The sequence below is a fragment of the Marmota monax genome, unplaced genomic scaffold (assembly GCF_021218885.2).
Source record: "Marmota monax isolate L192 unplaced genomic scaffold, Marmota_monax_Labrador192_F-V1.1 WCK01_AAM20220418_F8-fsc00103, whole genome shotgun sequence".
In the NCBI taxonomy this organism is placed as follows: Eukaryota; Metazoa; Chordata; class Mammalia; order Rodentia; family Sciuridae; genus Marmota; species Marmota monax.
In genome coordinates, this window is record NW_026694286.1 from 5,293,331 (window position 1) to 5,304,348 (window position 11,018).

At 41.3% G+C, this 11,018-nt stretch overlaps 1 non-coding gene across 1 annotated transcript; it reads right to left on the reverse strand.

Moving 5' to 3' along the window:
* Positions 1–6,782: 6,782 nt before the first annotated feature.
* Positions 6,783–6,855, reverse strand: Trnaa-agc (transfer RNA alanine (anticodon AGC)). The gene has a single exon. It is a non-coding gene; the product is annotated as a tRNA-Ala (tRNA).
* Positions 6,856–11,018: the final 4,163 nt, after the last annotated feature.

An 11,018-nucleotide genomic window follows, 5' to 3' on the forward strand; every position in this document is an offset into this window, starting at 1 on the left:
CTGTGTAGGTCAAACACACATATTTCCTAAACATTCTTCTCCATATTGACCTCCTCCCAGACTTCCCACTGCAATCCACAGGTCCACAGAGACGTGGAGGTGATGCTGTGTAGTCTGATGTTCTTTTGGATAAGTGATGGTGAGAAGTGGATATTTTGAAGTTCCATACGTGGGGTCCCTAGTTACCCACTCAGGAGACTGTTGGAATTAGTCAAATGACAACGTGTGCAGTGTCCTGTGGTTTTTGGAGGATGTTCATGGAAAATGCTGTTCTGTATGCATCCCTGGAGCTGTGGTACCTGTAGAGGGGGGGGGACACCAAGGGAGGAGGGCTGGAGGATATTAAGCCATGTGTTCTCTTTCCAGTCCATTTCTCCACTGGGCCCCTGGGTCTTCCTCCTGCCCAAGCCGACAGCAGTGATTCATCACCATCTTTGGAGGAAGCTGTTGCCATTGTAGAATCAGAGAACAAAGACAGCAAATTCTGGATTTTTAAACATAAGAGTTTCTTTCTCCCCCTCCTTCCTCCAACCTTGGGAAGAGGAAAAACAAGAGGGTGAAGACAAAGCAAGAGATACTGTCACTGGCTGCTTTCCATCCAGCTGTTTGCAGGGGAGAGAGGGGGTTATGAGAAAGAAAAGACCAGACTAAGGCTCCTGCCTAAAAGACACCACAGTGCTACATAGATAGCCCAGGACTGAGGGAGAAACCCTGCAGACAATTGCTCCCATCCAATCCTGAAGATGACCAAGCGGATCCATTACATGGATTGCATTTCTGCCATCTAGACACTTAAATTAGAAAAAGCTGAGTTGAGTTGCAGAAAAATAGAGAAATTGACATTTCTGCACATCTGCATTGCCTTCCTTAGTTCCACTTGCAAATGGAAATAGTCATTGAAGAATTAGCATAGTAAGTCACTAACACCTTAGTGGGAGTGATCTTAGCCCAGTGGTTCTTCAAGAGAGGGATATCTTGCTTCCAGGGGACATAGGACAAAGTCTGGAGCTATTTTTGATTGTCACAGCTGGGGGAGGGGAATGCTTCTGACACCTAGAAGACACACACCAGAGAGGCTGCTGAATGCCCTACCATGCAGAGGATAGGCCTCCAAAACATAGAATTATCCAACCCCAAATTTCAATAGCGACAAAGTTGAGAAACTTTCAATTTTCCTTCAGCATAATTTAAAGAAACAAAGTAAAACAAAAACAGGTTGGTCATAAAAAGAACAAATTGCCCAGGCAGGATGACGGTAAAGAATATAAATAAACCAAGAAAGAATAAATTCTAGCCCAGTCTGTGTTAGAAGTGCCAGCAGTCTCAATATGGTAACTTATTCAATCTAAAAGAACCTCACAGCTAATTGTATCCTACTTTCCTGTAGTACACAAAGCAAGTGCTCAAAATACTACCAGGGACCCAATATAACAAAAACAGTATGATTGCAATCCACCCCCACCTGGAATGCACAGCAAACAGCTCCTGCCTGAGTTTAATTAGAGTCATTGACTCTTTTATTTTCAAGTTCTCATGACTCTGTGGCTTGGGCGTCCCCATCACTAAGTGAACACTGCACTGGCTCTCCCTGACCGCCGCTTCCCCGTGCTACGTCCACCTTTGTTCCTGACCTGCATCCTTTGCTTATCTATTTTGACAACAGACCTTAGCCTCTTGGAATCAACCACCTCTTCCTGGAAGGTAAGGAACCTGGTCCTTTGTCTCAATTTTGGGTTCTCTCCCCAGAGCACAGTGTGAATTTCCAGCAGTTTACTGATCACCTGATGCTCTCTGTCAAGTTTTACTACCTGTAAAATAAGAGTAGTAATCAAACCTACCTCATTAAGTTATAGTGAAGAACAAATGAGGGCTAGGGATATAGCTCAATTGGTAAAGTGCCTGCCTTGTATGCACAAGGTCCTGAGTTCAATCCCTAGCACCACCAAAAAAAAAAAAAGAGTTAAACGAGTGAGTATTCTGGTTGATCCACAGTAAGCACTCAAAATACATTAGTTGCTATCTGTTTTCCATTTTTAGGTCCAAACGCTACCTCAAATTTAGTATATCCCAAACCAGACTTTTTTTGCCCCCAAAGCTTGTTTCTCTGTGTATGTGTCACACCCTTCCACTTGGTCAACTCAGGATCACATGTTTGTCAATGATACCAGCCCTCTTTTAACTGTGAGCTCCACATCTGCAGATTTAACTATCCATGCATAGAAAATACTTGGGGAAAAAATTTGTGTCTATACAGAACACACACAATTTTTTTTCTCATGATTATTCCCTAAACAATACAGTACAATGATTTACATAGCATTTACATTGAATTAGTTATTACGAGTGATCTAGAGATGATTTAAAGTATACAAGAAGATTGTGTAGGTTATATGCAAATATTCTGCCATTTTAAATAAAGGACTTGAGCATCCTGGATTTTGTTATTCACAGGGGGTCCTGAAACCAATCCTCCAAGGATACTGAGAGACAGCTATAATTCGTTATCTATGCTGGTACACTTACCCAGTAGAGAACTTTATTGATCATTGCACAAGAGCAACAGGAACAAGTGGGGGCAATTCCCTGGAAGGATGGGGGATTCTTCTGCCTTTAATCCTTTTTTGGTCCCTTTTACAACTGTAGCCACCATGCTCTCTAATGTGAATTTGAGCCAGATTCTCCTCTCCACCCTTCTCCTTCCACTCAGTTCCTACATGTCAGTCTCTGGTGCAAAACTTTCCATGTTTTCTAATGATTAAAATACACAGCCTAGAGTTCAAGACTTTATAAGATTCCACCCTACATTTATGACCTCCTTGTTCTGAAACAGCTAATCTAATGGCACCACTCTCTGCCCAGGGACCCTGCCTAGACTTCTTCTCCTTGCTTCTCCTCTGGTAAATTCCCTCCCTCCCCCTTCTCTACCCCTCCATACCCATCCTCATGGATCTCCATCTTATCTCCTCTCAAAACTCATCTCCAGCCACTCCCTCTTCACAAAGCTATTCCTATGAGAAGCATTTAAGGTGTAAGTGTGTCCTGACTTCCAGATTATAGTTAACTCTGTCTCCTTTAAAATCATATAACACTTAATTTGTATCTCTTTTGTGGTACTGACCCCTTTATCCTTGGACTAGAGTTATTTCGGTTCACATATTTATCTCTTTATAAAATATTATGAATTTCTCCAGAACAAGAATATGAAATTGATCCCTCCCAGGAACATTAATTAGCACATGGTGTATGCTCAGCAGTCAAGGGTTGACCATGCAATAGTCATTTGGATACTTTTTATTGACTTTGTTTTAAAGTATATTTACTGAGTTACCTAATATGGGTTTTGCCATCTGACGATTGCAGCCTACGGGAGGCCCCCCAAGTTCTCATTTATCTTCTTCTTGGGATGTGTTGGGGGATCATGGTGTAAGAGATGCTTAGAGAGACCTGGAAAGAGAATGTTGAGCTCATTATCATCCACGTTAAGTAAATGGTTGTAAGCCACCGTTCAGTTTGCAGATTGGCAGATTGAGGCCCAGGACGGCCTCATCTAAAGAGAAAGCAAAGGGAAAGGCAGGAAGGGCATCTTTGAAGGGCTTCAGGGTGCTGCGCTCCTGCAGGGCTGAGGACAAGGCTCTGCCTGTTCTCTCCTCTCTTTCAGCCTCACAGGGTCCCTCTGTCCCCAACAAAGCCTCCTTGGCCGGGGAGCAAGTGGGGAGATGGTGAGAAAAGGAGAGAAAGTGAATCTGGTTTTTATTTTTATCTTTCCTCATATCAAATCTCAGACAATTTTCTATTGATTTGCCCCATGGCCTGGAGGCTGGGAGAGGCTTCAAAGGAAGATGAATAATGCATTGCACACCACCTACCTGCCCGGCTCACAGTGGACATCCAATACTTTTTTTTTTTTTTCCTCCTGAGCTCCCTGTTCATGAAGGTGAATATTTGCCCAAAGTCCAGAAGCTGGGTAGTAAACTGGGGTTTGAACTCAAAGAGCTTCTTTTGATAACCACAGCACAATGTTATGGTTTGGCTTTGGAATCATCCCAAAGTCTCCTGCACTGAAGGCTTGGTTCCCAGGGCAGCAGTGTCCAGAGGTGGGGCGTGAAATGTGATTGGATCCTGAGGGCTCTGACCTCATCAGTGGGTTACTCCATTGATGGCATCATAGCTGAATGGGCTATTGGGAGGTGGGCGAAACTGTAGGAGGGGGGCCTAGTGGAAGGGAGTGGGTGCTTGAGTCCTGTCCTAGGAGGAACTATGTCTTGTCCTGACCCCTTTCTCTCTCTCTTTTTCTCTCTGTCCTTCCAGCTGCTATAAAGTGACCAACTCTGTTCTGCTTTGTCCTTCCACCATGATGTATTGCCTCCCACAGAACCCAGAAACAATGGAGCCAGCCAACCATGGACTGAAACCTCTGAAATGGAGCCAAAGTAAATTTTTCCTCCTCTAAGTTGATATTATCAGGTATTTTGTCACAACAATAAAAAGCTGCCTGACACACATGCAGTAAAATTGAAGAGGACAGGTGCAGTGGCACACACCTGTAATCCCAGCAGCTCAGGAGGCTGAGGCAGGAGGATCACGAGTTCAAAGCCAACCTCAGCAGCTTAGCAAGGTCCTAAGCAACTCAGTGAGACCCTGTCTGTAAATAAAATACAAAAAAAGGCCTGAGGATGTGGTTCAGTGGTTGAGCACCCCTGAGTTTGATCTTTAATACTGAAACAAAAAACAAACAAAAAAAAGTTGAAGGGGAGGGGAAGTTATATGATCACACATACACCCAGGTGCCGCCCCAAGAGGATACGGTTGGGCAAGGTGGCAAGCATGGTTCCCATGAAGGTTCATTAAAGCACGGCTCGCTTCTTCTAGAGGATTCTTCCCTTTGCTCAAAACGTAACCTGTCTGTACACAGGTGAAGATAGGCAGTGCCAGCCATGTGTAGCCCTGTTTTGAGTCCCTTTTTCTTTCAATAGCATCTTCTGACCCATGCCAGGTAACCATTGTTTTTCTATATCCCTGTCTCTTTCTGTCATATCTATTAAGCTCTAATATCATTTTATGCTGTGCATCTGGCATTTATTCACATTATTTTGTACCCTTCTCCTGCATATTTGCATATTTAAGCTTTTTTGTTATCCCAGTAGAATGAATAGCATAAGCTACCCTAAGATGAGTTTAGGCAAGAGATATGTGGGACATCATGGAACTTTCTGGTTATGCCTAGAATTATTTTCTATCTAGAACTTACCTGACAGTAAACCTGCTTTTCTTATTGATGAATGCTTGCAGGTGAGGCGGGGGCCTGGAGACTGTGGCCTCCTTAATGTACCCTTAAGGCAGAGCAGTTGCAGATTCTTCTAGCAGAAGGACAGTTCAGTGCCAAGGCCAAATGTTTGTGGTTTTCACTTCCCATGTTAGTTTTGTCACAACAGTAGCTATAATAATAAATAGATTTAATGACTACATTTTTAAAGTACCTACTATATATTAGGCAGAAGGCTAAGTCCTTTATATATATTTTTTTCCTCTGGAGCTACAATAGTTGCATGTTTCAATCTGGATACCAGGTCATCATATTACATAACTTCAAAGATCTGTTGTAAGGTCAAGTGGAAAAAATACACAAATATTAGCATAGAGACTAGGATATAAGAAGAGTTCTGTAAATGTGAGTGTGTTAATCGCTTTCCATCACTGTAAGGAATACCTATGAGAAATTAACTTAAAAAGAGCAAAGCTTTGTTTTGGCTCAGTTTCAAAGGTTTCAGTCTATGGTCATTTGGTTCATTGCTTTTGGGCCTGTGACAAGACATGGAATCATGGTGGGAGCGTATGATGGTGGGCAGGAAGCCAAAGAGAGAAATAGGAAAGGGCTAGGGTCCAAATATCCTTTCAAGGGCACTCCCAGTGTCCTAACTTCCTTCCACTAGGCCCAATTTCCAAAAAGTTCCACCACCTCCCAGTTGGGACAAATTCTTTGACACATGGGCTTTTGGAGGACATTCAAGATTCAAACTATTACAGTGAGTCACTCACTAACCTTTCATTTTACACATTTGGACACTGAGACTCAGAGTTTAAATAAACATCTGAGGTTGTATAGCTAGAAAGTAGTGGTGTTAACATTTGAATCTAGCTCTCTCTAATTTTTTTTCCACTACTGATATTCTCCATTGTTATTAGTGTAACTTAAAAAGTGTCAGATATGTTAAATCAAGCCACTCGCTTGGGTTTTGGAAATATAATATTCCTAATTCAGTAAATTAGATTTATCTCCATTCATGTGACTAAATGCATCCACATACGATCTCAAGTGATTTATGTTCTCTTCTATTTATGCCATTTTTTTCTATGATACAGCAACATGGAATCAGTTTTGCATTAAGCAACTTTTATTTTCAGAATAGCGGTTTCACTTTTTAAAATCTCGAGATCATATTTCAAAACTACTCATGCACAAAAGCCAAACCACAGGTCCTCTTCATTCCCAAGTCAAAACTCTAGTACTTAGCAGGAATTCAAGGAAGGGAGGTGATGTATGGCTTTGTGGGGAGTCATCCCATATGGTCTATTGTGCATATAGGATATCCTATAAATCACTAGGACAGTCCCACCTTGAATCCCATCCAAAGAACTACAAAATCTGTTAGAGCTATGACAGCACAAAATAAGGCTTTAGGCAAACTTGCAAGAAAGTGTTCTCATTACCACAATCCAAGGACAAATTAGAGTTGACCTTGAGGATCACTTCAAGTCAGAATGATGACTCTTCACTTTTGTAGGGAGGGTGCTGGGGGTTTGAACCCAGGGCCTCATGCATGCTAAGCACATGCTCTTCCACTGAGCTACACCCCCAGCCCTCTTCTCACTTTTATTAGTAAAATACTGAATATAGCTAACTACCTGCTATGGTATGGATGTGGTTTATCCCTTCCAAAATTCACTTAAATTTAATTCCCATGTAAGGTATTAAGATACAAGACCTGTAAGAGGTGACTAGACCCCTGCCTTCATGAACACATTAATCCATTGCTGTGATTAATGATTCATCTTGAGATTGGATCTACTATAAAAGTCAGCTTGGTAGAAGTCTTGCATGCTCCCTGTCTCTCACCATGCAATTCTCTGTGCCATCTCAGGACTCTACCAGCAAGAAGGCCATCACCAGAGTATCCTTTCCACCTGGGACCAGAACTGTGAACCAAATATACCTCTTTTCTTTCATCTCACTTCTTCTATAGGTTGTTATTAGTAACAGAAAATGGGACCAGGACACTACCTCTTCATGAACATTTCACTCTCCCCAATAATGTTGCTTAGGTTTATTTTCACTAAAAGCCCCCAACTGTAGGTCCTCAGTCCTTGCCACTTGTTATCTGAACTAGGACATTAATTCGCTGTGCTGTACTCTAATGCACTCTAATGTACAGCTATGGCTGGTGATTGTACGAAAATGTGACTTTTTACAGTTAACTCATGACCCTTTCAGTAGACATGTGTTCATAATGAGTATCAGTGCAGCTATGTTATTTACAGCTTACATGGCTTTGATGTATCTTTGCTCATCTCATTCTCTAGATAGCTTTGAACTCTGCAGAGCAGAGTTGTACCTCCAGAGACAAATGCAAGGCGCTCAAATCTCTTCTAACTCAGTTGCAAGGGGATGTTACTCGCCCCTAGAACATGTTCAAACCAAAACACTATTTTTGTAATATTTGGGCTTAAATATCTCTGCATAACCTAAGGTGGTACTTCTGGAAATATCTGCAGTAGAAGACCAGTTTGGTTTGGTTTTGCTTTGATTTTATACTTTATAATCCTTTACATAGTGATGTTTATTTTAAGCACAACAAAATGATTTATGAGAAAGGACATCAAAACATAACTTCTAACTTTTAAATATTGAGTCCAACAGATATAGAGCTGTACTGTCAAATTGCTATCATTTGTAAATGCTTTATCTCAATTTTTGGATTCATCTCCACATGAGCCAGAAACAAGTTGCAGACAGGTATTCCCTTTGGATCACAATTTGAATGTTTTGGTGTCTACTGAACGATGGACCAGGATGGTCTCTAAGTACCCTCCACTTCTGACATTCAATAGTTCTGTGTCCATCTTGAGCCCAAAACTGAGGATAATTGTTATAAACTGAATGTTTGGGCTCCCCCTCCTAACCAAATTCATACGTTGAAGCCTTAACCTCCAAGGTGATGGTATTTGGAGATGGTTTTTTTCAAGAGGTAATTAGAATAACATGAGAGCACGAGTGGGGAACCTATATGATGGGATTGATGTCCTTAAATGAAGAGAAAGAGAGAACCGAGGAAGAGAGACCCAAGCTCTCTGTGAGGTCCTAGTGACAAGGTCAGTCTGCTCTCTGGGAAGAGAGCTGTCACAGGAACGGGCATCTGGAGGCACCTTGAGGTTGGACTTTTAGAAATGTGAGAAATAGATGCATGTCATTCAAGCCACAGAGCCTATGGTCTTACTGTTGCTATGGCATCCCAAGATGACAAGTCGGTAGTGCAACACTTCCTTGTGTAGAGAATAACAGCAAAGTCAAGAGCTCCTTCTGTGGTCCAAACAGTCCTGGGCTCTTATGTTATGACCCTGATGGTGTCAGTATCTGGCTAAAGAGCACAGCAGCCTGTTATCTACTCTGTTCATAAATGCACAAATCACAGCTCTCCTAGCTGGCCCCTGAAGAATGGATGCCTTGCTGCTCTGATTAATTATGCATCAGTTAATTAATTTGTTGGCTTTAGTGAATGGAATCAATTATTTTAAATGGCTTTTAATTGTTAATATATGCATTATAACAGAAGACAAAAGCTGTTAATAGAATTCAACATAAAAACCTCCCAGGACAGGGAATGGCCTTGTAAAATAAATTATTTAAAGTTTTCCAAAGAGTTTTTTGTGACTTCCAAAAAGCCAATGGTATCTGAAGCAATATGGGATTCTGTTTAAGGATCCTTTCAGAAGTAATCCTAAATGAATAAAGTGCACAGACTTACCGAAAATCATCGTCATTCACACAACCACCTCTAAGTGCCTGCATCTAGGTCTCTCAGGAAAGGCTCTTTGAGGACAGAATGACCACTAATGAAGAGTATAATCCCCTTCCAGAATGTGGTGATTTGTAGGTGAGCTGGGCACAAATATCTGTCAACAGTGTTAGCTTAAAAGATTCTGTCTTGCTGCAGGAGTCTCTCACTTCAAGGAGGAAGCTAAATGCTATGGTTTGGATATGGTTTGAGTGTGTGCCCTAAAGGTTCATGTGATGGAATATTGGTCCTCAGTGTGGCAGTGTTGAGGTGGCAGAACCTTTAAGAGGTGGGGCCTAGTGGGATATAATTAGGTCACTGAAACCACAGCCCTCAGAAGAGGTTAATGTAGTTCTTATGGGATCCTGGTTGATTCCCATACAAGCATGTTGTTAAAAAGGGCAAGTCTGGTCCTTGAATCTCTTTTGCTTCCTGTCTCACTATGAGATCTCTCCTTCTTGCACATGCTCCAACCATAATGCCATTAGGAAAGTCGTGATGCAGCCAGAGGCCATCACCAGAGCCAAGCAGATGACAGCACCATGCCCTTGAAGCTACCAAACTGTGAAATAAAAATATACTTTTCTGTATAAAGTATCCACATTAGTTATTTTGTTATAGCAACAAAAAGCAAACAGATACACCACATAAGGGGTGGAGTCAGGACTATACTGGGCTGAGCGAGGGCAGGGAAGAGTCTTCGGATGTTAACATCATTTCTCACCCAGTCTAGGAATCTAGAGCCCAGAAATCAATGGCAGAAGACAACATCCACACAGCTCTGGACTCCCTTGAAGGCCATACAAATCCCTGTCCTACTTCTGGCATTTACTCCACAGAGTACAAAAAAGAGGACAAAGGGTAAATTAGTGACTGATGTCAGAACCATCAGTGGTTTCCTTCCCTAAATACTTGATAAGCAACATGGAGAAGATCTTTAGTAATAAGCCACAGTAGCTGGAGGGTTAAACTTCATAGCCCACTTTACTTTTACTGGGAAGTTCAGAGCTAATCCAGATAAATAAGCCTTATTTTGAAGACTGATTCCTGTTTCTGAAAACTCTATTCCAGATATCAGAAAAGCAGTAGTTGGTTATGAGGAAAAAAATGAGTGAGTACATTTTTTAGACTATTATTTGATTAATTCATTTTACTGTGCAAACATTTGAGAGTCCCCTCTATGCTGGGTTAAAATAAGAAAATGTCTGTCTGTACCTCTTATTGAGATATATCTGGTAGCAGACATTTGGGACTTCATATCAAAAATGCTACAAAAAGTCCATAACAAGGGGCTGGAGTTGTGGCTCAGTGGTAGAGCTCTTGCCTAGCACATGTGAGGTTCTGGGTTCAATCCTCAGCACCACATAAAAAATAAATGAATAAAGTAAAGCTATGAAAAACAAAGTCCATAACAAGGGCTATAATAATGTATTGAATTTAACTTAACCTAGCAGAGTTATGGGGTTTTATTATTATTATTTTTAAAATTTATATATGACAGCGGAATGCATTACAATTCTTATTACACATATAGAGCACAGTTTTTTCATATCTCTGGTTGTATGCAAACTACATCCACACCAATTCGTGTCTTCATACCTGTACTTTGGATAATAACGATCATCACATTCCACCGTCATTAATAACCCCATGCCCTCTCCCTTCCCCTCCAACCCCTCTGTCCTATCTAGAGTTTGTCTATTCCTCCCATGCTCCCTCCCCCTACCCCACTATGAAGCAGCCTCCTTATATCAAAGAAAATATTCAGCATTTGGTTTTTTGGGATTGGCTAACTTCACTTAGCATTATCTTCTCTAACTTCATCCATTTACCTGCAAATGCCATGATTTTATTCTTTTTTATTGCTGAGTAATACTTCATTGTGTATATATGCCACATTTCTTTTTTTATCCATTCATCTAGGGGAGGTGAGTCTGGAAAAGCAGAACAGAAAGCATCAGCTAAGAA